The 27,687-nt window shown below is 44.1% G+C and overlaps 1 pseudogene; it reads left to right on the plus strand.

Annotated features, from left to right (window-relative positions):
* Positions 1-628: 628 nt before the first annotated feature.
* On the plus strand, positions 629-26,998 carry LOC134621124 (double-stranded RNA-specific editase 1-like; annotated as a pseudogene).
* Positions 26,999-27,687: the final 689 nt, after the last annotated feature.

The following is a 27,687-nucleotide window of genomic DNA, read 5'->3' on the forward strand; positions in this document are numbered from 1 at the left end:
GGTACAGAAACTGTCTGAACTGAATTATCTGATTGCTACCCCAGATCGCCGGAAAAAAAATCAACTTTGCCATGTTAATTTGTTGAAACCATATCATGTTCGTCCTTTATCTGTTAGTTTGTCAGGCTCTCAGCGAAGGCGGTCCCACTTTCTCCTCTCCTCTCCTCTCCCTTATCTTCCCTGCTTAGCTTCTTATGTCCTTGTCTAGTCTCGTGTTTTCTGTACTTCCCTGGAACACTCTCTCATAGTCTGTGTCTAAAACCTAAAGAGAACTATGGATTTGATCAACTGGTCTCTGAATGCTATTGACACCCTCTTCTCAACGAGAAATTTGGGCTCGGGAGAGCCTGAGTGCCCTGGAGGGACTTTCCCTGCTGGATACACGATGGACGGGTGGCAGAAATGGAGGATCGTGTGACTGGCGGGACTGTCGATCGAGGACGCTGAAGATATCTACCTATTCGGAACCATGATAACAGGGTTCTTGCTGATCGGAGCTGGCTTGGCCCTGGCTTATCGGAGAATTAAGACAGCGGAACCGGCTGCTAAAACCCCCACAAAGCTGCCCGCTGAGATTGAATTGACGGGACGAGGCGCGGCTTCTCAGAAAGGGCTCACAGACGGGGATATGGTCAAGAGCTTGGAGGCTATTGCGGCTGCAGTGAATACTCAGAATAACATCTCTGAGCAGATACTGGGTCACATCAGGGAAGAATCAGCTCAAATCAACAACTATGGGCGGAAGCTGGAAAACATCACGGATCAGTTGGCTGCGGTCGTGAGGTCTCAGAATCTGCTCTGCGAGCAAAGGATTGACAAGACCACGGAATTGCAGGTAAACAACATCATGGAGAAACTGGCGGCTATCCAAAGGGAGATGGAGAGACCAGTGTCGAGGTGCTAAAGCTAAAACAGCTCGAAATTTTCATGAGTTGTTGGAAAGAAATCGCCATCTTAATGCGGCTACCCCCTCCGGCGCCAGCTGCGGGCTCAAGGCTGGAGCCGAACAAAACAATCCCTGATAACGACTATGTTGACACTGTTCCTCCCCATTCCATGCAAGGCCACCTGGGTTGGCTGGTAGACTGTTTACTTAGCCTGGCAGGGCGAAGGACACTGTCTCAGCTGAACTCTGGACACGCATACACATACACTTACACTGATGAGCACGCACTCATCCCCCTCCCTTTCCAAACGCCTTCGATGCTTTTTTTTCCTGTGGGGGAAGACGGCCAATGTTGTACTGTGGACATTTATGTGCTTTCTGTGCAGAGGAGTTTTTTTTTGTTTCCTGTTCTCATGCTGTCCTCCCATAGGTGCCCAGCATGAGTAGAGGTCTCTTTTTTTCCTCTTGTACTTTCCCCATTGTTGTGTACATTTTCAGTGTTTTTTCTGTAACGCTGCCGATCTCCGACTTGTATTCCCATGTGTTGTCTATGTTGTGTGTGTAAGTCGGGGGGGTTCTATTCCTCTGTGGGGCAACCTGGGCCAATAAAGCAATTCATTCATTCATTCATTCATTCTCTCATTTCTCCTTCCGCATCGAGTCCAGCGTTGACTGCTTGTACAATGGCGCAGTCAGTTTGTGGGGAGGAGGATGTGGCAGCACCTGATGATCCTTTATTGCTTGGTCGTCTGAAGAATTCAGAAACTCTTCAGAACTTGGATGTGCTGTCGGGCCATTTGCCTACTGACAAACGTGCAGAATTGTCTGCTTTAATTAAAAGTTATCCAACTTTGTTTAGAGACACACCTTCTAAAACAACTTTGATAGAGCATGATATTGATGTGGGTGATGCAAAACCAATCTGGCAGAGGTTCTACAGGGTCTCTGAGGAAAAGAGGAAGTTCAGTACATGTTGGAAAACAACATTGCAGTGCTGTCATCATCAAGCTGGGCTTCCCCATGTTTGTTGGTTGAAAAAGCTGATAAATCACCACATTGTTGCACAGACTTTCGTAAAGTAAATGCAGTGACCAAACCCGATTCTTATCCTTTGCCTCATATTGATGACTGTATTGACAGAGTTGGTGCAGCAGAATATGTGAGCAAGTTTGACCTGTTGAAGGGATATTGGCAGGTGCCACTGACTCCCAGAGCTCAGGAAATATCTGCTTTCGTCACGCCATCTGGTCTTTATTCATATACAGTCATGGGTTCTGGTTTACGCAATGCTCCAGCTACATTTCAGCGACTCATGAATATGGTTGTTAATGGGCTGAAAGGCTGTGCTGTTTACCTAGATGACGTGGTGGTATATAGTAGTACCTGGGAGGACCATCTGGATCATATTCGCACTCTGTTTGAACGACTAGTTTGGGGAAATCTGACTATCAACCTGGCAAAATGTGAATTTGCGAAAGCAACTGTGACCTATCTTGGTAAGGTTGTGGGCCAAGGTTATGTGAGGCCGGTTGATGCTAAGGTGTTGGCCATCAAAGAGTTCCCTGTTCCAGTAACCAAAAAAGAACTCATGAGATTTTTGGGTCTGGTCAGTTATTATCGCTGTTTTTGTTGAAACTTCTCAACAGTGGTTGCTCCTCTGACTGATTTGTTGAAGGCCAAAGTAAAGTTTATTTGGTCTGCAGCATGCCAGCAAGCTTTTCGGGATGTAAAAGCTTTACTGTGCTCTGAACCTGTGCTTTTAGCACCTCGTCTGGATCAGCCCTTCAAGCTGTATGTGGATGCAAGCCACATTGGTGCAGGTGCTGTTCTAGTCCAGGCTGACAAGCAGGGTACTGAACATCCAGTTAGTTTCTATTCCAAGAAGTTCAACTCCCATCAGCTGAATTATTCAGTCATTGAAAAGGAAGCGTTGGCATTAATTTTAGCCTTGCAGCATTTCAGAGTATATTTGGATTCTGCTCGGCCAATTGAGGTATTTTCTGACCATAACCCTCTCACCTTCTTGAACTCATTGCAGAACCCAAATCAGAGGCTCATGCGGTGGACTCTCTTTTTGCAGCCTTACACTTTGGACATCCAGCACATTAAGGGCAAAGATAATGTCTTGGCAGATGCTTTGTCCCGTGCTCCTTTGTAACCAGCAGCTTCACTCCTCATATGCTTTGAAGTATGTCCTCTCCAGTATCGTTTTCCGTCCTCGTAAATTGCTCCTAGGTACCAAGGTTGCTGAGGTTGGAGATGTGCTGAAGATGGAAGGACTTTGAGCATGCAGAAAGGTGTTGCGTGGGTGTACATATGTTTGACATTAATCTCTACATGTTCTTCTAGCTGCAAATTCATAATGTAAATGATTGTGTTTGTCAACTCAGGGTGAGACCCTGTTCTATGGGGGGGAGTGTGACAGCAAGTGGGCTGGCCTTGTGTTTTGCTTTTTCTGTTACCTGTTTCTTGCAGGTAGGTGGAGCTGACCCAATTATAGATGCAGCACACCTGAGAAGGCCAGTCGCAGTGTATATAAAGACACCTTGACTGAACCATGGGCGGCTGTCTCTCTCTGCCTGGCATCCATCATGTTTATTTGAGGCTTCAGTTATGGCTGTTATATCATTTCAATTGTGTTTAAGTTTCTTCACCTTATTTTCATTAAATATATCCTACAGCCTTTAAAAGCCTGTGTGTGGTCTCCCACTTGCTTGTCACTTCCTTTGAGCCGGGTTGTGACCGACCCGGCTCAAAGACAGACATTTTCCAATACAGTAAGAGACAGTCAATCGAACGGCCTCTGTGCTGGTGAAATTCAGCAATGCTCTGGGGACTCATTCAGTGGAGTGGCTTTACAGATAAAAGCTCCCAACATAAAGAAAAACAGCAGCAAGGAACTTGAGCTGAAGATTGAGAAAAATGTGTTTATTGTAGAAGATCAAGCACTCATACCTCAGAATTACTTTGGTTATTTTTTTTCTATCCCATAGCTTTAAAATTCTTTGGATGTTCTTTGACATCACACATGACATGAAATACAAGCAGATTCTGGAGTGGCTTAAATGATTTGAATTACTAACTACACTGTATTTTTACACACCCCTTTCTTCATCCCACTGTTCTGCAGTGTTGGAGCTCCCACAGATTCCACGAGGCAGGTCAAGTTTGGCTTGATTAAACACTGGAGCATCCCATGCACTAAACATTCTTAGGATAATGTTCAAACTGTTCATCACCTTTACGATATTAACTAGAATGCAGAATGTTACTATGGTGCTGATCAGCAGCTTCATGAAACCATAGATCATGGTATTTGTATCCATTCTGTCAGGTCTTGTGGATAAAGTCAAGTAAATGACAAGGTGTAATAACAATTGTGGCATCTATGGTACATGGATGTAGTGCTTCTGGCTCCCCATATACAGTATGTATGGTCAACTGATTTGGCTCAGTCACTTTGACACTCTTTGTGTTCAAGCCCATAGTTTCAGAGATTCATTCATTCATTGTGCAACAGCTGCTAATATTTTCACTGTCTGCAGAACTGGAGGGCTCTTAATCTTCACATGAGTTCAGAGTTCAGCTGTTGCCACCAAAAGCCAAGGCACAGTGATTTAGAATCTTTTACCCCATGAGGGTGTATTAAATTTAGTCTAGTGGTTAGTGGTATTCAGAAAGTAAACAGTATCAATACAAGGACTGTGTTTGTTGGGCCAAAACCACAAAAGATGATCTCCTTGATGAGGAGGAGTTGATACAACCCCTCTTCTCTGACTCCGCCCACCTCTGCACTTGCTGCTTGAGTTTGGCCTGAAGTTCTGCTGACAACCCCGACTCTATAGACACTATGAATATAACAGTGCTGAAAAAAACAGAGTCTCTTCCACCAAATCCAATATTTACATTTTTATTAGAAATGGTCAACACCTGTAACATATCTGACTCAACTTTGCATGTTTCCTGCAGGTGAAGGGCTGCTCATCATTGGAGGACACAAAGTAGAAAGCATGAGTGAGTCACTAAAGTCTTTGTTTCAAATCCTGCTAAAGATAAAGTCTTCATTTGAAATATAAAAATAAATGAATAATACATAATATATGTCCAGGTATTTTATGAGGAAACACAATTATTATTTAAATATCCCACATATTCGCATAGGATGGTCCTTGGACATGTATCATCTTTAGCTTTTTATTCCAGCTTAGGGCGCAGGATTGATCCACTATGAGACTTCAGCCTGATTTGATGGCAGATTATGCTTGTTCCCTGGCTCTTAAAGAAAAGTTCCCTCTAAAGCCCCCTAAGAGCTACGTTCCAGAAGTAGTACAGTACACACTTTATTATTTGTGTTAGACAGCAGTAATCTTGTCCCTGTCCTGTGTAAGCCCAGCGTTCCTCCAGCGTACACTTCCAGGATGTGTACATCCTCATCCTTGAAAGAGTGTCCACTGGCCTGTAGGTGTAAATAGACTGCAGAGTTCTGGCCTGATGACACCCAGTTTGTGGGTGAATGATGAGACTTAAACAAATTTGGCATAAACATTGACTTGGATTCAAAAGTCACTAGTTTAGTTTTTTTGGCCAAAGATCCAGAATTTACAAAGTAATTAGAATACAGTTTCTGTTAAATAAGATAACATTTTAAGCATAATAGTCTGTAAACAGAAGGGGAGATTGTGGGTTTACTCCACATTTGTTCAGATGCTGCTGACTCTAATCTCTGGTAACCACATTTTAAAATTCCTTAAAACCTTTGCTACATATATATAAGGTGAATCCTGCATTTTATAGGAATGTTTTCTGTACATAACACTGGACAGAGTAATCTATTAAGCTGTTGCCGGAGGATGTTATAAATGAAAATTGGCACCAAGTTTGGCTTTGTTGACCGGACCTTGTGATGTGTGCTCCCAGATTGTTTATGTAGGTTTTCAGTCATCCAGGTCAAAGCAGTGTAGGGACAACCCCCACGAGGGTTTAAATACCTATGACTCTCCACCATTGGGTTTTAGAAATGAAGAGGCCTCTTGGATGAGAGGTGAAATGTCTTCACAAAACTCCAGTCCACTCACAAAGTCCAGTCACTTTCTTTCAAAGCTCCTTTTACTGTGTTCCCAAAATATAAAATCATTCCGAGAAAGACTTCAGGAAAGATACATAGTGAGTAATGTATAGTGAGATACATATTACACTTTCCATGTTAAGGAAAGTATTAAATGTTAACAATCTACATCCTCAAGATAAAGCAATCTCTAAATTTGACATTTAGAAGATCCTTCAACAAAGGCATAGTGAGTTACTCTTTCTGGGCACTGCAGGTTCATGCAGCACGAGCGTTAAGGAAAATCAGAACCTGGACAACCACGTCTCCAAAGAGGGAATTGTAGCTGAGGCTGTTCAACTCCCCAGTGGGAATGCAAGGCATGGGAGGAAACGTCCCTTAGAAGAAGGCAATAATGGGCATACCAATTCCAGATACAGGCCCAGGAAGCGTAAGAAAGTCCCTCGGCCCATACTGCCCAAAAATGCTCTTATGCAGCTGAACGAGATCAAGCCAGGGTTGCAGTATAAGCTCCTCTCTCAGACTGGGCCGGTCCACGCACCAGTCTTTGAGATGACTGTGGAGGTCAATGGGCAGGTTTTTGAAGGTCTGGGTCCTACCAAGAAGAAGGCTAAGCTGAGTGCAGCAGAAAAGGCACTGTGCTCCTTCGTCCAGTTTCCTAATGCATCGGAAGCACATGCTGCCATGGGCCAGACCCTGTCTGCTCACACGGACTTCACCTCAGACCATGCCATTCCAGATATGCTCTTTAATGCATCGGAGACATTCAACCCTACAGAAGACACTTTTTACCTTGGTTCCAATACCAGTTTCTTCAGTTCACTGGGAATAGAGTACCCATTGCCATCCTCTCCTGTCCCAAACCTGGCACAGTCTCCCTTACCTCCAGCACCCTCCGCCTTCATCTCCCTAACAGCTGGCAAGAATCCTGTCATGTTTCTCAATGAGGTGCGGCCAGGCCTCAAGTATGACTTTGTGTCAGAGAGCGGGGAGAGTCATGCCAAGAACTTTGTCATGTCGGTGACGGTAGACTCTCAGAATTTCCAGGGTTCTGGGCGCAATAAGAAGCTGGCCAAGACTCGGGCTGCCCAAGCTGCTCTGTCTGCTCTCTTTAAGATACAGCTGGACCAGACACCATCACGACAACCAATACCCAGGGAGGGACTGCAGCTTCACCAGCCACAGGTGAGCATGGAAAAAATCAGTCTGTCTTTCTGTCTGACTCACTGACAGACTGACGTATGTGTGGCCTCTTCCTGATGACAGCATATTTGTCACACATGTTTCAGATCATCATTGGTGAGGGTGAGATAATTATACAGCATCTTTAATAACTTTGAAAAACAAGGATTGGGTGAACAAGTTTGTATTTATTTTGGATTTTTTTTAATACACAGGGCCAAAATTATACATGTCTGTGCATTGGGAACAGCAGCAAAGACTGTTCAATTCAATTTTATTTAAATAGCACCAAATCACAACAACAGTTTCTTCGAGGTGCTTAGCTGACCGTAACTACATAGAAGAGTAACTCTGCATTTGATCTTAGCTCATGTTTAAATCCTTTATCTAATTTGCTGGCCGAGGTTTCTGATGAACTTCAGCGATGCTCTATTTTGAGAGTTGTTGAACTCTGTAAGAGCCCCTTTCTTTAACCAGAAACAATGGAAAAGTGGAACATGGACGTGTCTTGATGGATGCTCAATCATCCAGGTAAGTAAATCTCTGAAAGTTGATTCTGGACGTTTTCAGTGGGAGAAACGTTTCATCATCATCCAAGTGACTTATTCAGTCTCAGCTGACTGCAGGTTTCAATCTTATAAACAGCACATTTGCATAATGACTAAAACCAGCCCACTGAAGGAACAATGGGCTGGGAGGTCACCTTCATCATAATTATGCAAATTCTCATGACCACTGATCAAAGACCCCTGATCAATGTCCATGAGTCCCATTCACAGAGAGTTGGGGAATGGCTGCAATCACAGCATTGTAAGATGGTGACAGATGCACCCTTAGGCCTACAACACAGAGCGAACACCATCCCCACTGACACAGCGACCAGGGAGGCAGAAGAACAGCACATCAAGAAGGCCCTGAGTAAATGTGGTTATCCCAGCTGGACTTTTGTCAAAGCTGGAAAGGCACCTAAAGAAAGCTCCAGCCGATCCAGGAGAGAAGGACAACCGCTGCCTAAGTAAAAACCTGTAGTGATCCCATATGTGTCAGGAGTATCAGAACAGCTGAGACGCATTTTTTCTAAACACCGGGTCTCTGTGTGGCTTTTAAACCCCAAAACACGCTGCGCCAAAAACTGGTCCACCCCAAGGATCGGGTCCCCCAACACAAACAGATTAACATAGTGTACGCTGTTAAGTACCAGGAGGATATGGTGTTATTTTTGTGCCACTATTCTGAGTGCACATAAAAAAAATTTGCAGGTGCAAGTGTTGCATTTTGAGGAGAAATTTATTTTGAGAGAAGAAAAGCTAAATTTGAGTGAACAAAATTCATTGCTGCGTGCAAAAAATGTATTTCAGTGTTTGCTATTATCCACACACACAATAGCAGCCCCTCTCGCTCAGTTTTTGCACTTGCGCTTGCTCGCAATATGTTGCTTGCGCTCTCAACATTTCTGCCCGTGCGCGTTCAAGTCTTTCTGTACACCGTTATATTTGTGCCACAAAACCAGCCAATCACAGACTTGGATGCAAAAAAATCTGATTGGCTGTTTTGGTCTCCAATCAGCTCAAAATGACAAAATGCAATATCCCAGAATGCATTTGTCCAAAACTCAAACGAGGCAGTGGCAGAGGAACACGAAGTGGCGCAGTTTGAAATATTACTCTTTCTGGATCACAAAATAAACTTTTAAGATATTTTCATGAGAGAATGGTGCTGTGTAAACTTCAAATATCTGCTCAATTTATCAAGACATCACATATTTGCAAAAGTGCTCTAACGTTTTCGGAGATGCCTGTTACCCACCAGCTGACCGGGTGGTCACTCGGGTTAAACATAATATAAAAGGCTGAACTGACAAAAAGTCACCGACTACACCACCAGGTATTACAGGAAAAACCATAAAGCCTTTGAACTAAAACATATCCAAACCGATATCATGACCAGCAGCTTTACAGCTGTGGCTCCAGCAAACATCAGCTGATACTAGAAATTAATATTAAATCAATTCTAACAACAGCTGATCAAGCTTGAACGTGCTGCTGTTGTTTAGCGCGACATCCGCTGGTTTCCTCTTTCTGGCGCAAAGTGGGCGATAAACAAACAAGAGAGAAAAGCCGATCAGCTGATCATTGATCAGTTTCATGATTGAAGTAGAAACAGGAGAGGGAGGGGAGAGAATGAGAGAAGAAGAGGCAGCTGTGCAGCGTAACGACAGAATAACTCCAGCTTTGTGTGGGGTTTTTTTTTTTCATTCTAGCTGAAGTCCGGGACGAATCGCGTTCCTTTTCCCCTCAATACAGATGTATTGTAATTGGTCCAGCTGAGAGTTGATCATGACCAATTGGCTAATCCACCACCTTTCATTGTTTATACCGTTACAAAAACAAACAAACAAACATAAAAATGAAAAATCACCATCGGCCCACCGGGCAAATATCTTAAAAGTTTGTTTTGTGACCCAGAAAGAGTAATATTTCAAACTCCGCCACTCTGTGTTCCTCCGCCACTGCCTTGTTTGAGTTTTGGACAAATGCATTCTGGGATATTGCATTTTGTCATTTCGAGCTGATTGGAGACCAAAACAGCCAATCAGATTTTTTTGCATCCAAGTCTGCGATTGGCTGTTTTTGTGGCACAAATATAACGGTGTACAGAAAGAGTTGAGCGCGCACGGGCAGAAATGTTGAGAGCGCGAGCAACACATGCGAGCAAAAACTGAGTGAGAGGGGCTGCTATTGTGTGTGTGGATAATACTGAAATACATTTTTTGCACGCAGCAATGAATTTTGTTCACTCAAATTTAGCTTTTCTTCGCTCAAAATAAATTTCTCCTTAAAATGCAGCACTTGCACCTGCAATTTTTTTACGTGCGCTCAAATTTTTTTTACGTGCGCTCAGAATAGTGGCACAAAAATAACGCCATTGGAGGATTGCCAGGATTTATACATCGGGGAAACCAAACAACCTCTGGCTACAACACAGAAGAGCCACCTCGTCCGGCCAGGACTCTGCAGTCAATTTACACCTACAGGCCAGTGGACACTCTTTCAATGATGAGGATGTACACATCCTGGACAGGGAGGAACGCTGGTTTGAGGGCGGAGTCAAGGAGGCCATTTACATGAAAAGGGAAAGACCATCTCTGAATCGAGGAGGGGGCCTAAGGGTACATCTGTCACCATCTTACAATGCTGTGATTGCAGCCATTCCCCAACTCTCTGTGAATGGGACTCATGGCCATTGATCAGTGGTCTTTGATCAGTGGTTGTTGATCAATGGTCATGAGAATTTGCATAATTAAGATTAAGGAACTGACCTCCCAGCCCATTGTTCCTTCAGTGGGCTGGTTTCAGTCATTATGCAAATGTCCTGTTTATAAGATTGAAACCTGCAGTCAGCTGAGACTGAAGAAGTCACCTGGATGATGATGAAACGTTTCTCCCACTGAAAACGTCCAGATGAACAGAATCAACTTTCAGAGAACACGGATGTGATTGTGCAACAAATCCATTCCTGTTTTAATGAGGGGGATTTAAAGTGATTACCTGAACCATGTAAGTGTGACAAATATAAGAAAAAGAAATCAGGAGTGAGGATTTCTTTTGGACTACAGCCTGAGTTGAATGAGGCAGTGGGTTGTATTGATCATGACCACCCTGTCTAAGGCTGGTTGAAGATGATAGCTTTAGGAGAGAACTTTCATGATGCTGAGAAGCTATTTAAACATGCCTTTAATCCCTATACAAAGCTGCTATGTTAACCCTCTGTGTGCTATTCAAACACTGCGATTTGTTATACCAGCCTATCCAAGTCATTTGTTGAATTAAAGGATTTGGGTGTTTTTTGAAGCTACTCACATCCCTGCTCTGCATTCACACTAATGCAGCATTCCTTAATGAAATAAGGAATGATATACTGAAATATGGATTTAAGCTGCTTTTAGTAACTTCTTATCCTCCTTCACTAACATTTTCTTTTGCTAATGTTTGTTAAATACAATTGAATGACAGTTGCTTCTCTAAAATTGTTGGTTGGATATTTGTTATGTCTTATTTCACATAATTTCACTGTTGCACTTATGTGTCACTCCTCAGGTCCTTGCAGATGCAGTCTCTCATCTAGTTATTGATAAGTTCAGCAAACTGACGGATAACTTCAGGGCTCCACATGCTCAACGGAAAGTCTTGGCAGGTGTTGTCATGACAGCAGGTATTCTTGTAGCCCAGGTCATGTCCTAATTAGAAGGTTGCTAGTCTGATCCCAGCTGCTCCTAGTGCCACTGAATGGAGAGTTCTGTCAGCGGGGGTTCAGATATCATTTCCAGAAATGCTTACACAGCAGTTTAAATGTGTACATGAGGCTCATGCCACCAACCCCCAACCAAATCTGCAGTAGATCTATAGTGAGGTACACGTACGTGTTCAACTCAATTCAATTTACAACAACAGTCGCCTCAAGGTGCTTTATATTGTACAGTAGACCCTAACACATACAGAGAAAAACCCAACAATCATATGACCCCCTATGAGCAAGCACTTTGGCGACAGTGGGAAGGAAAAACTCCCTTTTAACAGGAAGAAACCTCCGACAGAACCAGACTCAGGGAGGGGCGGGGCCATCTGCTGCGACCGGTGAGAGAAGGAAGACAGGATAAAGACATGCTGTGGAAGAGAGACAGAGATTAATAACAGGTATGATTCAATGCAGAGAGGTCTATTAACACATAGTGAGTGAAGAAGAAACGCCCAGTGCATCGTGGGAATCTCCCAGCAGCCTACACCTATTGCAGCATAACTAAGGGAGGATTCAGGGTCACCTGGTCCAGCCCTAACTATATGCTTTAGCAAAAAGGAAAGTTTGAAGCCTAATCTTGAAAGTAGAGATAGTGTCTGTCTCCTGAATCCAAACTGGAAGCTGGTTCCACAGAAGAGGGGCCTGAAAACTGAAGGCTCTGCCTCCCATTCTACTTTTAAATACTCTAGGAACAACAAGTAAGCCTGCAGTGTGAGAGCGAAGTGCTCTAATAGGGTGATATGGCACTACAAGGTCATTAAGATAAGATGGGGCCTGATTATTTAAGACCTTGTATGTGAGGAGCAGGGAAGCCAATACAGGAGAAATCTGCTCTCTCTTTCTTCGAACGCTGCACTGAGGTCTAGCAGGACAAGCACAGAGATGAGTCCACTGTCAGAGGCCATAAGAAGATCATTTGTAACCTTCACTAAAGCTGTTTCTGTGCTGTGATGAGCTCTGAAACCTGACTGAAACTCTTCAGATAAGCCATTCCTCTGCAGATGATCTGTTAGCTGTTTGACAACTACTCTTTCAAGGATGTTTGATATGAAAGGAAGGTTGGAGATTGGCCTATAATTAGCTAAGACTGCTGGGTCTAGAGATGCTTTTTAAGTAAAGGTTTAACTACAGCCAGCTTGAAGGCCTGTGGTACATAACTGATTATTAGAGATAGGTTGATCATATTTAAGATTGAAGCATTAATTAATGGCAGGACTTCTTTGAGCAGTTTTGTAGGAATGGGGTCTAAAAGACACGTTGATGGTTTGGAGGAAGTAATTATTGAAGTTAACTCAGAAAGATCAATTGGAGAAAAAGAGTCTAAATGAATATCAATGGTACTGAAAGTAGCTGTAGATAATATTACATCTGTGGGATGATTATTGGTAATTTTTTCTCTAATGATTAAAATGTTATTTGTGAAGAAGTTCATGAAGTCATTACTAGTTAACGTTAAAGGGATTGTTGGCTCAGTAGAGCTCTGACTTTTTGTCAGCCTGGCTACAGTGCTGAAGAGAAACCTGGGGTTGTTCTTATTTTCTTCAATCAGTGACGAATAGTAAGATGTTCTGGCTTTGCGGAGGGCTTTCTTATAAAGCAACAAACTATTTCTCCAGGCTAAATGATGATCTTCTAAATTTGTGACACGCCATTTCCTCTCCAGCTGACGAGTTATCTGCTTTAGGCTACGTGTTTGAGAATTATACCACGGAGTCAGGTACTTCTGATTTAAGTCTAGTTTTCACAGGAGCTACAGTATCCAGAGTCGTACGTAGTGAGGAGGTAAAATTATTAACAAGATAATCGACCTCTGTTGGAGTAGCGTTCAGGTAGCTGCTCTGCTCTATGTTGGTACAGGGCATTGAAGATGATAACAGTGGGTGGATTATATTCTTAAACTTAGTTACAGCACTTTCAGAAAGACATCTACTTTGATAAAGTCTACTCTCCACTGCTGTGTAATCAATTATTGTAAATGTAAATGTTATCAGGAAATGATCAGACAGCAGAGGGTTTTCAGGAAACACTGTTAAATGTTCAGTTTCTATGCCATATGTTAAAACAAGATCTAGAGTGTGATTAAAGTGGTGGGTGGGTTCTTTTACATTTTGACAGAAGCCAATTGAGTCTAATAACAGATTAAATGCCATGTTGAGGCTGTCATTTTTAGCATCTACATGGATGTTAAAATCACCCACAATAATTATTTTATCTGAGCTGAGCACTAAATCAGATAAAAAGTCTGAGAAATCAGAGAGAAACTCTGTGTAAGGCCCAGGTGGACGATAGATGATAACAAGTAAGACTGGTTTCTGAGTTTTACAGCTGGGTTGGACAAGGCTAAGCATCAGGCTTTCAAATGAATTAAAAGTCTGTCTTGGTCTTTGGTTAATTAATAGGCTGGTGTGAAAAATTGCTGCCACACCGCCCCCTCGGCCTGTGCTTCGAGGTTTCTGGTAGTTAGAATGACTCGGGGGTGTTGATTCATTTAAACTAACATAATCATCCTGCTGCAACCAGGTTTCTGTAAGGCAGAGTAAATCGATTTGTTGATCAATGATTAAGTCATGTACTAACAGAGACTTGGAGGAGAGAGACCTAATATTTAATAATCCACATTTCACTGTTTTACTCTTTGGTTCAGATGTGGATACTGTATTGTTCTTTCTTTGTGATTTTTTATGTTTAAGTTGTTTGTTGCTGGTTTTTAGTTTGTTTTTTGTCTGTTTGGGAGCTGACACAGTCTCAGTGGAGATGGGTTTTTCGGGGGTAACAGGAGGAGAGAAGCTGCAGAGAGGCGTGTAAGACTGCAACTCTGCTTCCTGGTCCCAACTCTGGATAGTCATATTTTGGGGGGTTTAATAAATTTGTGGGATGGATCCAAGGTGGGATGGATGCCATCTCTCTTTATAATCTGTTTATTTATACATCAAATATTGAAGTATTAGTTTGAATGAAAGCCTTACTAGTACTACATGTAAAGCTGGCTTAATTTAGAAAGATCAATCTTACTATAACTACAGCTTAGAATCAAATATGTAAATTAGGCAAATTCAATTACTGATAAACTTTTACACTTCTTACAAAGACCAGACTATTGGGATACTTAATATTCTGTTTCTTCTGGGCTGCACTGTAACTGTACATGTGAGCATGTCATATTTTCTATACATGACAGCAGGCACACAAAGGGACACAGGTACAATAGGGGGAGGCCTGGAGTTGAGAGGAGGTATGAAAATAATACATTTACATTGGATAAGGTAACCCTCACTCCTAGCATGTCAACATCTGGTGGCCTGGCATTGATCTTAATGCATCTAAATCAGTTGCTTATTTTTGGCCTGCTTACCTTGGCTATTTCATCTGCAAGACACAGGTGCAGAGGAGAGGGGCAAAGTGGCCGTCGGTTGGAGGTCAAGCGACTGCTGTTAATCAAATCAACCAATTTGAACTTCTTTAAACCAGCTGGGGCAGGGATAGCTCAGTAGGTAGAGTGGTCGCCCCATGATCGGAAGGGGGTCAGGGGTTTGAATCCACTGAGCGGTTACCCTGAGGTACCATCTCTGCACACAGCTCCCCAGGTGCTGGATTGGTAGCTGCCCACTAAGTGAATGGGTTAAATGCAGAGGACTAGAAATTTCCCACATGTGGGACTATATGGGATTAAAAATTAAAAAATTAATCAGCAGTCTCTGTCAGTCTCAACAGTGAGAAGACACAGTCTAACGAGTGAAACCAAACATGGTGCATGATCATGCTTCATAACAAGGTCCAACAAAAATAGACTGGTATAATGTTTGATGGTCTATATCTACTTTACAGTTTATGTACATGGGCTATACAATTTGATAATCTTGTGAGTAAAATGGATAGAGCTCTGTCAGTGGTGGGAAAAGTTCCAAAATAAATGACACCAAATACTTTGAATACATTAGTTTAGTCACAGTTTGATTATTGTGGTGAGGTGTTTCAACTAAAGTAATTAAAAGTTCCAAGTAGCTTTAAATCAAGCTGCTCATTGTGCATTGCAGTGCTCTTCAAGAACCAATGCAAATCCGATTTATCATAACTTGGGCGAGCTAATTGTTAGAGGTCATTTCATGATCAGAAATACTAGTGAAGAGATTCTGGAATCAAAATCAAAATTGAGTAAAGGTTACAGATAGAAAACACTAATCTACCAAGTTGATAAGTTTCAGTTCAGTGCACTTTTATTTATATAGCACTACCTCACAACAAAAGATGGCTCATGTGAGCAAGCATGAGTGGGAAGGAAAAGTCTTTTAAGAGGAAGAAACATCTGGTAGAACCACGTTCATGGAGGGACAGTCATCCATCATGTTTGAGGTGAGAGTAAAGAGAAGACAGCAGAGAGAGAGACTGGAAATATGGTAAACTAAAGGATTGTTAATGATTAAATACATTAGTGATATATAAACACACACCAAAAAAAGGTGAGTGAAGTATTGTTTAGTCCATCATTGGAAGTCCAGTTCAGTGTAACTTGTTCTGCAGCAATGGAGGTTGATCAAGCCTTGAAAGCTGCTGCTACTAATTCCTACAGCTGTTCCAACTTTTCTGGATTACTTCCCCCTCTGTCTGCATAAAAGCAGTGCTGGAACACACTGTGGTACCCTCGTGAGCATCAGTCGAACAGTATTGTACTGCAGAAAGTAATGTGTTGGTACAAACATGGTGAGAAAAACCAATGGAAGAGAGACAGACCATCATAACACTTATAAATGTAGATCTGCAAAGAAAGTCAAGGTGTCAGTGAGTCCAGTTTCCTTCAGCATCAAAGGCTCAGAAACTGTGACAGGAAGAGGTCTGCAGACCCAAAGACACGACTGAATCAGAGGACAAGTTTCTGAGAGTTAACAGCTGTGTGATCGGCGGCTCACAGGACAACAGCTTCAAGCAGCTTCATAGTGGTCGTAGTGAGAAAGTCTCAGTTTCAGCTGTGAAGAGAAAACTTCAAGCTGCAGGTTTGACAGGACGAGTTGCAGCAAGAAAGCTCTATCTGGAAGTCCCACAGGATCTTAGCTCGTTCATTCTCCACCTCCTTTGGGAGCGTCTCAGGATTGTCTCAGGGGCATCTTTACACAGCCTGTACCTGGGGTCTTGCCTGGTGTGATAGACCCCAGCCTCTATGGATCTTGTACTCAGAGCTTGTTCTTGTGCTGCCATGATTAGTGCCTCTGTGCTGTCTTTCAGTCCAGCTTTGTCCAGCCACTGGTAGGATTTCTGGATATCAGCCAGCTCCTCTATCTGCCGGTGGTACATACCGTGCAGGGGCCTGTCCTTCCATGATGGTTCCTCCTCTTCCTCGGGTTTCTGCTGCCTGAGGTATTCACCAAGCACGCAGTCAGTTGTGGCCATCTTCCTGAGGTGCTCATGGATGTTTGATGTCTCATCCTGGATAGTGGTTCTGACACTCACTAATCCTCAGCCTCCTTCCTTTTGATTAACGTATAGTCTCAAGGTGCTGGATTTAGAGTGAAATCTGCATTCATGATAAGGAGCTTCCTCGTCTTTATTTCAGTGGCTTCTTTCTCCTCCTTTCGCCAACTTATTATCCCAGTGGGGTATTTGATTACTGGCATGGTAGGTGTTGATTTCCTGGATCTTATTCTTTCCATTCAGCTGACTCCTCAGGACTTGCCTTACTCTCTGCAGGTATTTGGTGGTTTTGGCTTTTCTAGCAGCCTCTTCATGGTTATGAAGTTTGCCTCTAGTGTTGTTCACCAAATCCCCATCAAATTCCTGATGAAGGCTCTAAGGGTCCTGTTGATTTTGTATTGTCCTAGGCATTCCAGGATCTGCGTGTGGGGCATTGAGTCATAGGCTTTATTGTAGTCAGTCTAGGTTCACACATTGATGAGTGTGATCTTGCTGTCTAGGGCAACTGCTCTGTCGAGCAGGAGCTCGTATTTCTCCCCTCTGGCATGCCTGCCTATTCCTGTCTGTGCCCCGCTCATGTATTGAGCCATGTGCCAGTTTATCTTAGCAGCTACGATGCCTGACAGGAGCTTACATATGTTACTGAGGCAGGTTATTAGTTGGTAGTTTGATGTGAGAGGTCCCTCCGGGGGATCCTTGGGGATCCCCAGAAGGGGCTGTCCGGCTTTTTGGTAGCCATTCTGGGTGTCTCTCATCTATGAGCAGCTGGTTCATTTGTGCTGCCAGACGCTTGTGGAGTCCAGTCAGCTCCTTCAGCCGGCATGAATCATGTCAGGGCCTGATGCTGTCCAACTCTTCATACTGGAGCTTACTGGTCTCCTATAAACAAGCGTTTGGTGACAGTAGGAAGGAAAAACAGCTTTTAACAGGAAGTAACCTCTGGTGGAATGAGGCTCAGGTACGGGCAGCCATATGCAGCAATTGGCTGGGGTAAGAGGAGGGAGACAGGGCCATGTTTGGACAGGTATACTTATTATGCAGAATGGAAGATAAGATATGTGGAAAGATAAAAGAAACAGGGAGATTTTCAGTTGAAGCCACATAAAATAACAGGCACGTGGTAGCCTGGTTTCTCTGAGAGTGGTTTCTCAGCAGGAAGGACATCTTTCCTTGAAGAAAAACTGTTCCAGACACTATTCATTTTAAATTTTTAGGATAATAAAATATGCTGAAGTTGAAGCGGTCAAATTGATTCGGCTGAAGTGGCAAGATGTTAGGGACCTTGTGAACCAGTGCAATGTTTTACCCATCCAGGTGCAGATGTGAAGGAGGCTCAGGTCATCTGCGTATCCACAGGGACAAAGTGCATCGCTCGTGAATACATGAGTAACCGAGGTTTGGCCCTCAATGACTGCCATGCAGAGATTGTAGCTCGTCGGTCTCTCATTAGGTTCCTGTACTCCCAGCTGGAGTACTTCCTCAGGTAAAAGCTTCCCACCTACTTTCAAAGTGCTCCCTACACATACTGTACATAGAACTGAGTCTACAAAACCAGTCTTTACCCTTACTTACTGATTCAAAACAACTAAATACAGTTTGTCTGTTGACTATTTGTACAGTGGTGTAAAAAAGTGTTTGGGCCCTTGCTGATTTCCTGTTTTTTGTATGTTTGTCACACCTAAATGTTTCAGATCATCAAACAAAAATGTAAGTATTACACAAAGATAACACAAGTAAACGTGTTTATTATTAAGGGGGAAAAAATCCAAACCTATATGGCCATGTGTGGAAAAAATGATTGGCCCCTAAACCTAATAACTCTTTGGCCCACTTTCCATAATTGTTGGATTTCAGCCACATTCGAGGGTTTTCGAGTATTAACCACCTGTTTAAGGTCATGCCACAGCATCTCAACCGGTTTCAGGTCAAAACTTTGACTAGACTAAGTTTTGACTTAACTTTGACTAGCACAATAAAGTCATGTTTTAACGAGGGGGGAACAATAACGTTTTCACAAATGGCCATGTAGGTCTGTATTTTTTCCCCTTAATAATAAACACCAAATATTTGTTTGCTAGTGTTATCTCTTTCTAATGTTTATATTTTTTTGATCATCTGAAACATTTAAGTGTAATAAAAATGCAAAAAATATTAAATCAGGAAGGAGGCAAACACTTTTTCACACCACTCTAGTGTTTTAACAAATTATCAGTTACTGTCAACCAGCTATTCTGAACATTTCAGAAAGCACTGCTAGCCTACCAGTCTTTTGTCTGCATTTCTATTTTAGTAACAGTGAAGAAGAACATCAGAAATCCATTTTTATGCAGTGTGATAACAGTCAGGGCTTCAGAGTAAAGGAAAATGTCCAATTCCACCTGTATATCAGCACCTCCCCCTGTGGAGATGCTCGCATCTTTTCACCTCATGAATGCGGAGTGGACGGTAAGTGGATTATTATGATCGTTAGAAATAGAGATTCATAGTGATGAAACAATATTTGGTTTTTGCCTGAAAATATGTAGATTACTGTTATGTCGTCAGTGACCTTTTACCTGTGTCAGATCAGGGAGATGGACATCCCAACAGAAAGGCCCGTGGGCAGCTGCGCACTAAAATTGAGTCTGGTGAGGGAACCATACCTGTGCACTCCAGTAACACCATCACGATGTGGGACGGTGTTCTTCACGGAGAAAGGCTGCTTACCATGTCTTGCAGCGACAAGATTGCAAGGTGTCTGTTTTGCTTGTTACATGCTCACATGGTGATTAGCAACATCACATGTTGTCCTTTTCTGGGGGCTTTTATGGCCAGGTATAAGGGCATAAAAGCCCTTATACCTGAGCCCTTTATATTATCTTTGTAAAGTATGAAAGTACAGATAACAATCTAAGGAGCTTGGAAAGAAAAGCGTCTGGACTTCTTTAAGTTTTCTTGAAGATGTTTCATCTGAGAAGTTCTTCAATTCTAAGAAAAATTGGTGTAGAGTACCAGATTTTAAGCCCTATGGGAGTATCCCCCCAAGAGGGTCATGGACCCCCTTATGATCCTCTGCCTAATCACACGAGGCAAGGTGTAAAAACGGGTGTAGGTCACAATCAGCCAAGGTTTCAGGTGGACCCACTGTGAAACCTAGCCCCACCCTATTATGTGATTTACTGAGGTCAAATGGCCCAGGGTGTGAATGGGCGTTAAGGCGTCTGGGAAGGATCTTAAAACTGGATTACAGATGGCAGACAGTTGGTGTCGTAAGCCCCGCCCTCTGTTCAAAGATGGTTGTTCACAGTGGACATAGATGCTTCTTTCTAGAACTGAAGAAGCTTCTCGGATGAGAGGTGAAACGTCTTCAAGCAACTTAAAGAAGTCCAGACGCTTTTCTTTCCAAGCTCCTTAGACTACCATGACCTGGATGACTGAGAACCTACACAGACATACAGATAACAATAAAATTATACCCTCCCCACCCCCTCATATAAATTTGAGAGTTTTGTCAAAAATTTCTGAAGTTCATTTTTAGCTGAGCAAGGGATTTTCAAAATAGCATTTATAAACATACTGTACTAACCCTTTTTACCTTCTTCAATATGATATGTGCCCTAATTACTAACTTTCTAAGGTGGCCTTTGTGGCTGGAAAGAAAATTATAAAAGGCACTGCTGAGAGGCTGGGTTAGGGTTAGGGGGACGGTGACGATTCCCATGAGCCTTGGTTTTATTTAATGTTTTATTAAATAAATAAAAGTACTCTGGGAATACTATGAACAAGCATCTTATGCTTCCACATCGTGAGATAACATTAGCCAGGCAAACTTAAATGAAATGGGCTCAGCTGTCATCATCCATTATTGGACACATTTGGTTTCCTCCTAATTCAGAGTGAGCTAATGGCTCAGTCACACAAGTTTACAATAATAATAATAAGAAGAAGAAGAAGAAGAAGAAGAATGATTGTATTGAACTTTTTCAACTTCTGTGACCAGTTGCAGATTGTGGTGACAATTAAGGGCGTTGTACACTTATGACCACTTTTGATTGCAAAGCGATTGCACCGGTCGTCGAATAGGCCGACCTGTGTAAATTCACAGATATGTGCTTTTCAATCACGTCACAGCTAACTGCTGTATTACCAGAAGTAGATTGCATGTAAATGCCAACTTTACCCCATTAAGTTACAGAGTTGGTGTGCTTGACAATGGCTTTGTTAAGCATATCAACTCTGAAAGATTTTGCTGTGAACTCATTTCTACTAGCCATTGTCTATGCTGTCATCTAAATGCACAAGTTTAACACTCCATCTTCATATTTATAGCCTTGTACTATCCATTTGTTCTAAATATTAAAACCAGCTCTGCAGAATCACTTTAGTTTGAAGTGTGTTTTGGAAGAGATCAATGGGAATCCTGTTGATTCAATGCATGTGTACAGAGGCTGAATCTAGGAGGACACTAACAGCAGCAGACCCCTCTGTGCCTGATCAGGTTTATATTTTCAGGAAATACTAATCTGCTTTATTTCTTTGTTTCTGTCAATTTCTCTGAAGATTTTACTCTGTTCCTTCAGGTGGAACGTTGTCGGATTTCAAGGCTCTTTGTTGAGCTACTTTACTGAGCCCATCTATTTCTCCAGCATCATCCTGGGCAGCCTGTACCATGCCGACCACCTCTCCAGAGCCATGTACCAGCGGATTACTGAGATTGAAGAGCTACCACAGTCCTTTAGCCTGAACAGGCCACTGCTCAGTGGTGAGAGGGACTGTACTTTTCCACAGTTCACTGATTTCTCTGATCTGTTCATTTGGATCTGATTGTTCTGAGAATCTGAAACCAGGTCCTGCTCACAGATTTTATGGAAAATTCCCAAACCAAGAGATATAATTTTTGTTTTAATTTTTAACATTTGAAAGGTTGCCAATTAATTAGTAAAATAATCCATGAGGTAATGAAAATGGCTGGCAAAATGTGTTCACATGTTTTGAACCTGTGTACAATACACAGCATTGATGTCAAACCCATTTTACATCATGGGCCATGTACAGCCCACTCTGATGTGAAGTGGGCCAGTAGTATGGATGGCATTCACGGTCGTGGGGGTCTTTATTATTAGGATAATTAGTAAAATGTACAAAAATACAGATAAAAGTTAAAATCCACACTGTGAAGTATGCGACACACACACACCGTTTTTGCTCATGATCAAGTGTTTATTTATAATAATAATGCACTGTGACAGCTCGTTCCGGTCCAGCCAGCCTCCCGCTCGACTCTGCCGTCACTATATAGACACACAGAAGGAAGACACTCATGACACAATTGCCACCACCTGTGGCTCCCCTGCCTCCCGGTACCACCCCCCTGAGCTCACCGCTCCACCCCTCCCTTGCAGCTACGCCAGGGACCACACCTCCGCCACACACCCCCACTGCCCGACTGAGGCCGGGGAGCCGTCTGGCCGAACCTACTCCCCCCCGCAAGCGAGAGAGGAAATCGGCCACAGCCATCTGCGCCCCCGGCCTATGGACCACCTTGAACTTAAAGGGCTGTAAAGCCAGATATCACCGGGTGATTCGGGCGTTGGCGTGAAGAAGAAGAGCCGCCGCGGTGGAGCCACTGCAGCGGGGCATGGTCCGAGCAGAGGGTGAATGAGCGCCCCAGGAGATAATAGCGAAGGGAGTCAACCGCCCACCGGATAGCCAAGCACTCTTTCTCCACAGTGCTGTACCACCTCTCCCGCTCAGACAGCTTCCGGCTAATGTAGAGCACGGGCCGGTCGACCCCCCGTACCTGCTGGGACAAAACGGCCCCCAGCCCTCTGTTCGAGGCGTCAGTCTGCAGAACAAAAGGGAGGGAAAAGTCAGGAGTGTGGAGCAGCGGCTCTCCACAGAGAGCTTTCTTCACCTGCACAAATGCTGCCTGGCATGGCCCCGTCCACTGGACCAGATCCGGAGCACCCTTGCGGGTGAGATCAGTCAAGGGGCTGGTCAGCTCCGCAAACCCCGGCACGAAACGGCGGTAGTAACCTTTCAGCCCCAGGAACCGTCTCACCTCCTTTTTCGTCTTGGGGCGCAGGCAGGATGCTAGAGCCGCCGTTTTCTCTACCTGTGGATGCACCTGCCTGCCCCCCAAGTGGTACCCCAAATACTGAAACTCCCTCCGTCCAACCGCACACTTCTTCGGGTTGGCCGTGAGCCCCGCCTGCCACAGGGACTCCAGGACTGCGGCCACCCGCTGCACATGCTCCGCCCAGGTGTCACTATGGATGATCACGTCATCCAAGTAGGCGGCAGCATACGCAGCGTGCGGACGCAGCACCCGGTCCATGAGGCGCTGAAAGGTGGCCGGGGCTCCGAACAAGCCGAACGGCAGCGTGACGAACTGGTACAAACCGTACGGAGTGGAGAAGGCCATTTTCTCCTTGGACTCTGCAGACAAGGGAATCTGCCAGTAGCCCTTGGTTAAATCCAGTGTCGTGAAAAAACGGGCCGTGTCTAACCGGTCCAGGAGCTCGTCGACCCAGGGCATGGGATAAGCATCAAACTGTGACACCTCATTCACTTTGCGATAGTCGGCACAGAACCGTATAGACCCATCCTTCTTCACCATGAGAACGATGGGGCTACACCAGGCGCTGTGCGACTCTTCTATTACTCCCATCTTCAGCATTTCGGCCAATTCCCTCTGAACGATTTGCCTTTTGTGTTCAGGGAGCCTGTAGGGCCGTGAAAGCACCATCACGCCAGGCTGTGTTTCAAAATGATGCTCAATGAGAGACGTCTTGATGCATTCTCAATCATCCAGGAAAGTAAATCTCCAAAAGTTGAATCTGTTCATCTGGACGTAGCGTTTTGTGGGAGAAACGTTTCGTCACTCATCCAGGTGACGTCTTCAGTCTCAGCTGACTGCAGGTTTCCCCAAACCTTATAAACAGTATATTTGCATAATGACTGAAACCAGCCCACTGAAGGAACAATGGGCTGTGAGGTCAGTTCCTTAATCATAATTAATCATAATTATGCAAATTCCCATGACCGTTGATCAATGGTCCATTGGTCATGGGAATTTGCATAATTATGATTAAGGAACTGACCTCACAGCCCATTGTTCCTTCAGTGGGCTGGTTTCAGTCATTATGCAAATGTACTGTTTATAAGGTTTGGGGAAACCTGCAGTCAGCTGAGACTGAAGAAGTCACTTGGATGAGTGACGAAACGTTTCTCCCACAAAACGCTACGTCCAGATGAACAGATTCAACTTTTGGAGACTCAATGAGAGACGTTCAGCCGGGCAGGGGGGAGAACACGTCCGCAAAGCGCTGTTGCAACACTCTCTGGGCCTGTGTGAGATGGTCATCACAATGGAGGGAGGCGGGAATGATAGAATATGGCACCTCCGGCCCCAACTCATCTCTCTCCTTAACCAGGCTCACCAGAGAAGCAGACTCAGCCTCCCTCCATGCTTTCAGGAGGTTGAGGTGATAAATCTGCGTGGCCCCTCCCCTGTCCATTCGTGCGACCTCATAGTCAACGTCCCCCACTCGCCATGTGACCACAAAGGGACCTTGCCATTTGGCGAGTGACTTTGAGCTAGAAGAAGGGAGTAATACAAGCACTTTGTCTCCCGGTGAATATTGCCTGAGTCTAGCCCCTCTGTTATACAGGCGCTGCTGAGGCTGCTGAGCCTGGAGCAAATTCTCCCGTGATAACCTCCCCAAGGTGTGGAGTTTCGCTCTCAGGTCCAACACGTATTGAATCTCGTTTTTTGTGGGGCTCAGACCATCCTCCCAGCTTTCTTTAATTAGGTCGAGCACCCCACTTCGAATGGACGATCCTCCCCAGACAGCTTGCAGGCACGGAACCACCGGCAATGGTCTTCCAGGGCGAGGCCCATCCGGTCCAACACGGCCCGGCACACGTCGTCGAAGCTGCTCCGCGAGGCTGGTGGCAGGCCCAGAGCCGCCGTTTGAGCCTCCCCCGACAGCAGTGGGATCAGCCATGGGGCCCACTCTGCTCGCGGCCACTGGCACGCCTCCACCGTCGCACAGAACGCCTCCAAAAAAACCTGGGAATCGTCACCGTCCCCCATCCTGGGCATCGCCACCAACAGAGGCGGCGACTTCGGCGACGCAGCAGCTTTTGACCAGTTGCTCCAGGACCTTGGTCTGGTGGTCCGAATGTTCCTGGAGCTTCATCAGATGTTCCAGCTGGGCCACGGCCTGGTCCTGGCACATCGTCGCCAACTCCGCCAGCATCTGTGCCAACAACTGCACAGGCTGAGTGGGCGACGCATCGTGGGGGTCAGACATCCCACACTGGGTTTTAGCACCACTTGTGAAGTATGCGACACACACACACCGTTTTTGCTCATGATCAAGTGTTTATTTATAATAATAATGCACCGTGACAGCTCGTTCCGGTCCAGCCAGCCTCCTGCTCGACTCTGCCGTCACTATATAGACACACAGAAGGAAGACACTCATGACACAATCGCCACCACCTGTGGCTCCCCTGCCTCCCGGTACCACCCCCCTGAGCTCACCACTCCACCCCTCCCCTGCAGCTACGCCAGGGACCACACCTCCACCACACACACATTTCCTCACCTTTTCTAAAACTGTCCGGTGGGCTGGATTGGTGTTTTCAATGAGCCGACTCTGGAACTCGAGCCTTTTGTACAGCCAAGCAGCTATCTCATTCATGTTTTTTAAAATAGTTTAATGTGCCCAATATGCAGGAATAAGTAACACAGAGGCCCGTCAGCCAGGAAAAGCTCCAAACTTCAGTGTGAACTGGACGGTGGGGGACAAGGGTTTAGAGCTGATCAATGCCACCACTGGGAAAGATGATCTGGGTCGACCCTCCAGGCTTTGCAAACACGCCCTCTACAGCCGATGGATGAATCTACACTGCAAGGTAACACAGTGCTGATTTTTCAATGCATGTACTGTAGTGTGAGATTGCATACTGTATCGATCCGGTCTTTAAGTGGTGACGTGATGAATCTTGCTTCCGGGCCCAAAGTAGTCTGCATTTAATAAGGCTGTTGTGTTTTTAACATGTTTTAATACTTTGTATCTTGTTCTATTTAATCTCAACAAGCTCCTAAAAACAATCAGTGATCACTGTCGGCTTCTCTCGGTTTTTATTACTGCTAATCATTTTAAAGCTCAGTTTTTAAACCCTTACAATGTAACTACAGCCCAGCCCACGCGGCAGTATATTAATGACTAACCTCGTATTGTGGATGGATTATCTCAGTTGTTCTCCTGACTGAAGTTTGGTCCGTTTACAGCATCCTGCCATGCGATTGCATTTGTCCCTAACCATCGGGAACCATCACGTTAACTTTTATCAAGTCCTCCAGCTTTACTGTTTATGCTATGCTAACATAGCTTTGTCGCGCTAGCGATCACGTAGCACATCATTATATACCAGCTAGTCCAACTTCAGTAACCCTACAAACGTCACTGCTGTTTAGTTTTCTGTCTTCATTTATGTTGGAAGTGATAGCAGAGCTGTACGTTTTAATTTTTCAGAAATCTCTCAGTCAGAACATGCTATATCATGTTTAGGTGGAAACTAGCGAGCTAACTTCCTGCTAACTTCTAACTCTGTTAAATTTAATAAATTCTGTTTTCATGGATGTCTGGATGTTAAACTTAATTGTTACACCTGGTAAAGCAGCAACGTTGATCATTTTATTACAGATGAAAGAATTTAGACAGTTTTTAACTCTCAGTGATTGTGTGACCTGCAGCGGAGTTTGGGCCCAGGTACGGCTAATGACGTCAGACTTAAAGACCGGATTAATAATAAAAGTGTGTAAGTAGGAGGTCTGGCCAGAAAGCCTGCGCGCGAGCCCGACCCATGGCCCTTTTCTCTTCCTGCACTGTCCAATAAAGGCAAATGCCAAAAAGATGTATTTTTAGAAAGTCATTCCTGGTTGTTGCACATTGTTGCTGTTGTCTAAGTGAAGACTTGTCTCCTTTATACCATAGCTCTCCTCCATGCTGCGAATCAGAACGGTGAGACTCAGAAGCTACCATGAGGTCAAACAGGCAGCGAAGGAATATCATTCTGCAAAGCAGACACTCTTCAGGGCCTTCCACAATGCTGGATTGGGCGCGTGGATAAAGAAGCCTATAGAGCAGGACCAGTTTGCCCTCTCCAGCTGATGTACCTCATTCTACCTTGATTTTTGTAGCATTGTGCTACTCCCTCTTAGCCTGGACTACATTTTAAAAAGGTCAATATTCAGTCAATTATACAACTTCATACAAAGGGTAAATGTAAAAACAGACTGAGAATAGCAGTAACTTAGTAAACTGTTACTTGATATGTTGATATGTTCTTTCTCAGGTATGGTTATGCTAAATAAATCAAGTATCAACACCTTTCACATTCTGTATTGTGAGCTCTAATGATCAGAGCTGCATATCTCTCACTGACTAAACTCACAAGGAGTTCTAATACACACACTCGTGTGTCTTATCTGCTTGAAAAATGTGTGTCTTTGCATCTTCTGTTCTCAGGTAAGCACACCTACAGTCTGTTTATCTACTTCATTTTTACGCATGGCGGTTTAACATGCCTGGGCATGCTTAAACTGCCATGTTCACAACCAAGTAAATGTTGGAACAGTTATAATATGTTAATTACTTGCAGTCAATTTCGTATCAATTACAGAAACTGAAACGTGAATGAAGTATAATTCCTGAGTTCCAGTGGGGGGGAAAAAAAGACAGAAAAGACGTTTGTGAACACTTTGGAGTTACCAGGATTTCTAAATTGCAAGATTTGCAGAGTGTTGCGGTCTAGCTCAGTTTTTCATGAAAGGTAAGCCGGGCAGACTTCAGTATCTTTC

Source organism: Pelmatolapia mariae, linkage group LG23 (assembly GCF_036321145.2).
Source record: "Pelmatolapia mariae isolate MD_Pm_ZW linkage group LG23, Pm_UMD_F_2, whole genome shotgun sequence".
Taxonomy (NCBI): domain Eukaryota; kingdom Metazoa; phylum Chordata; class Actinopteri; order Cichliformes; family Cichlidae; genus Pelmatolapia; species Pelmatolapia mariae.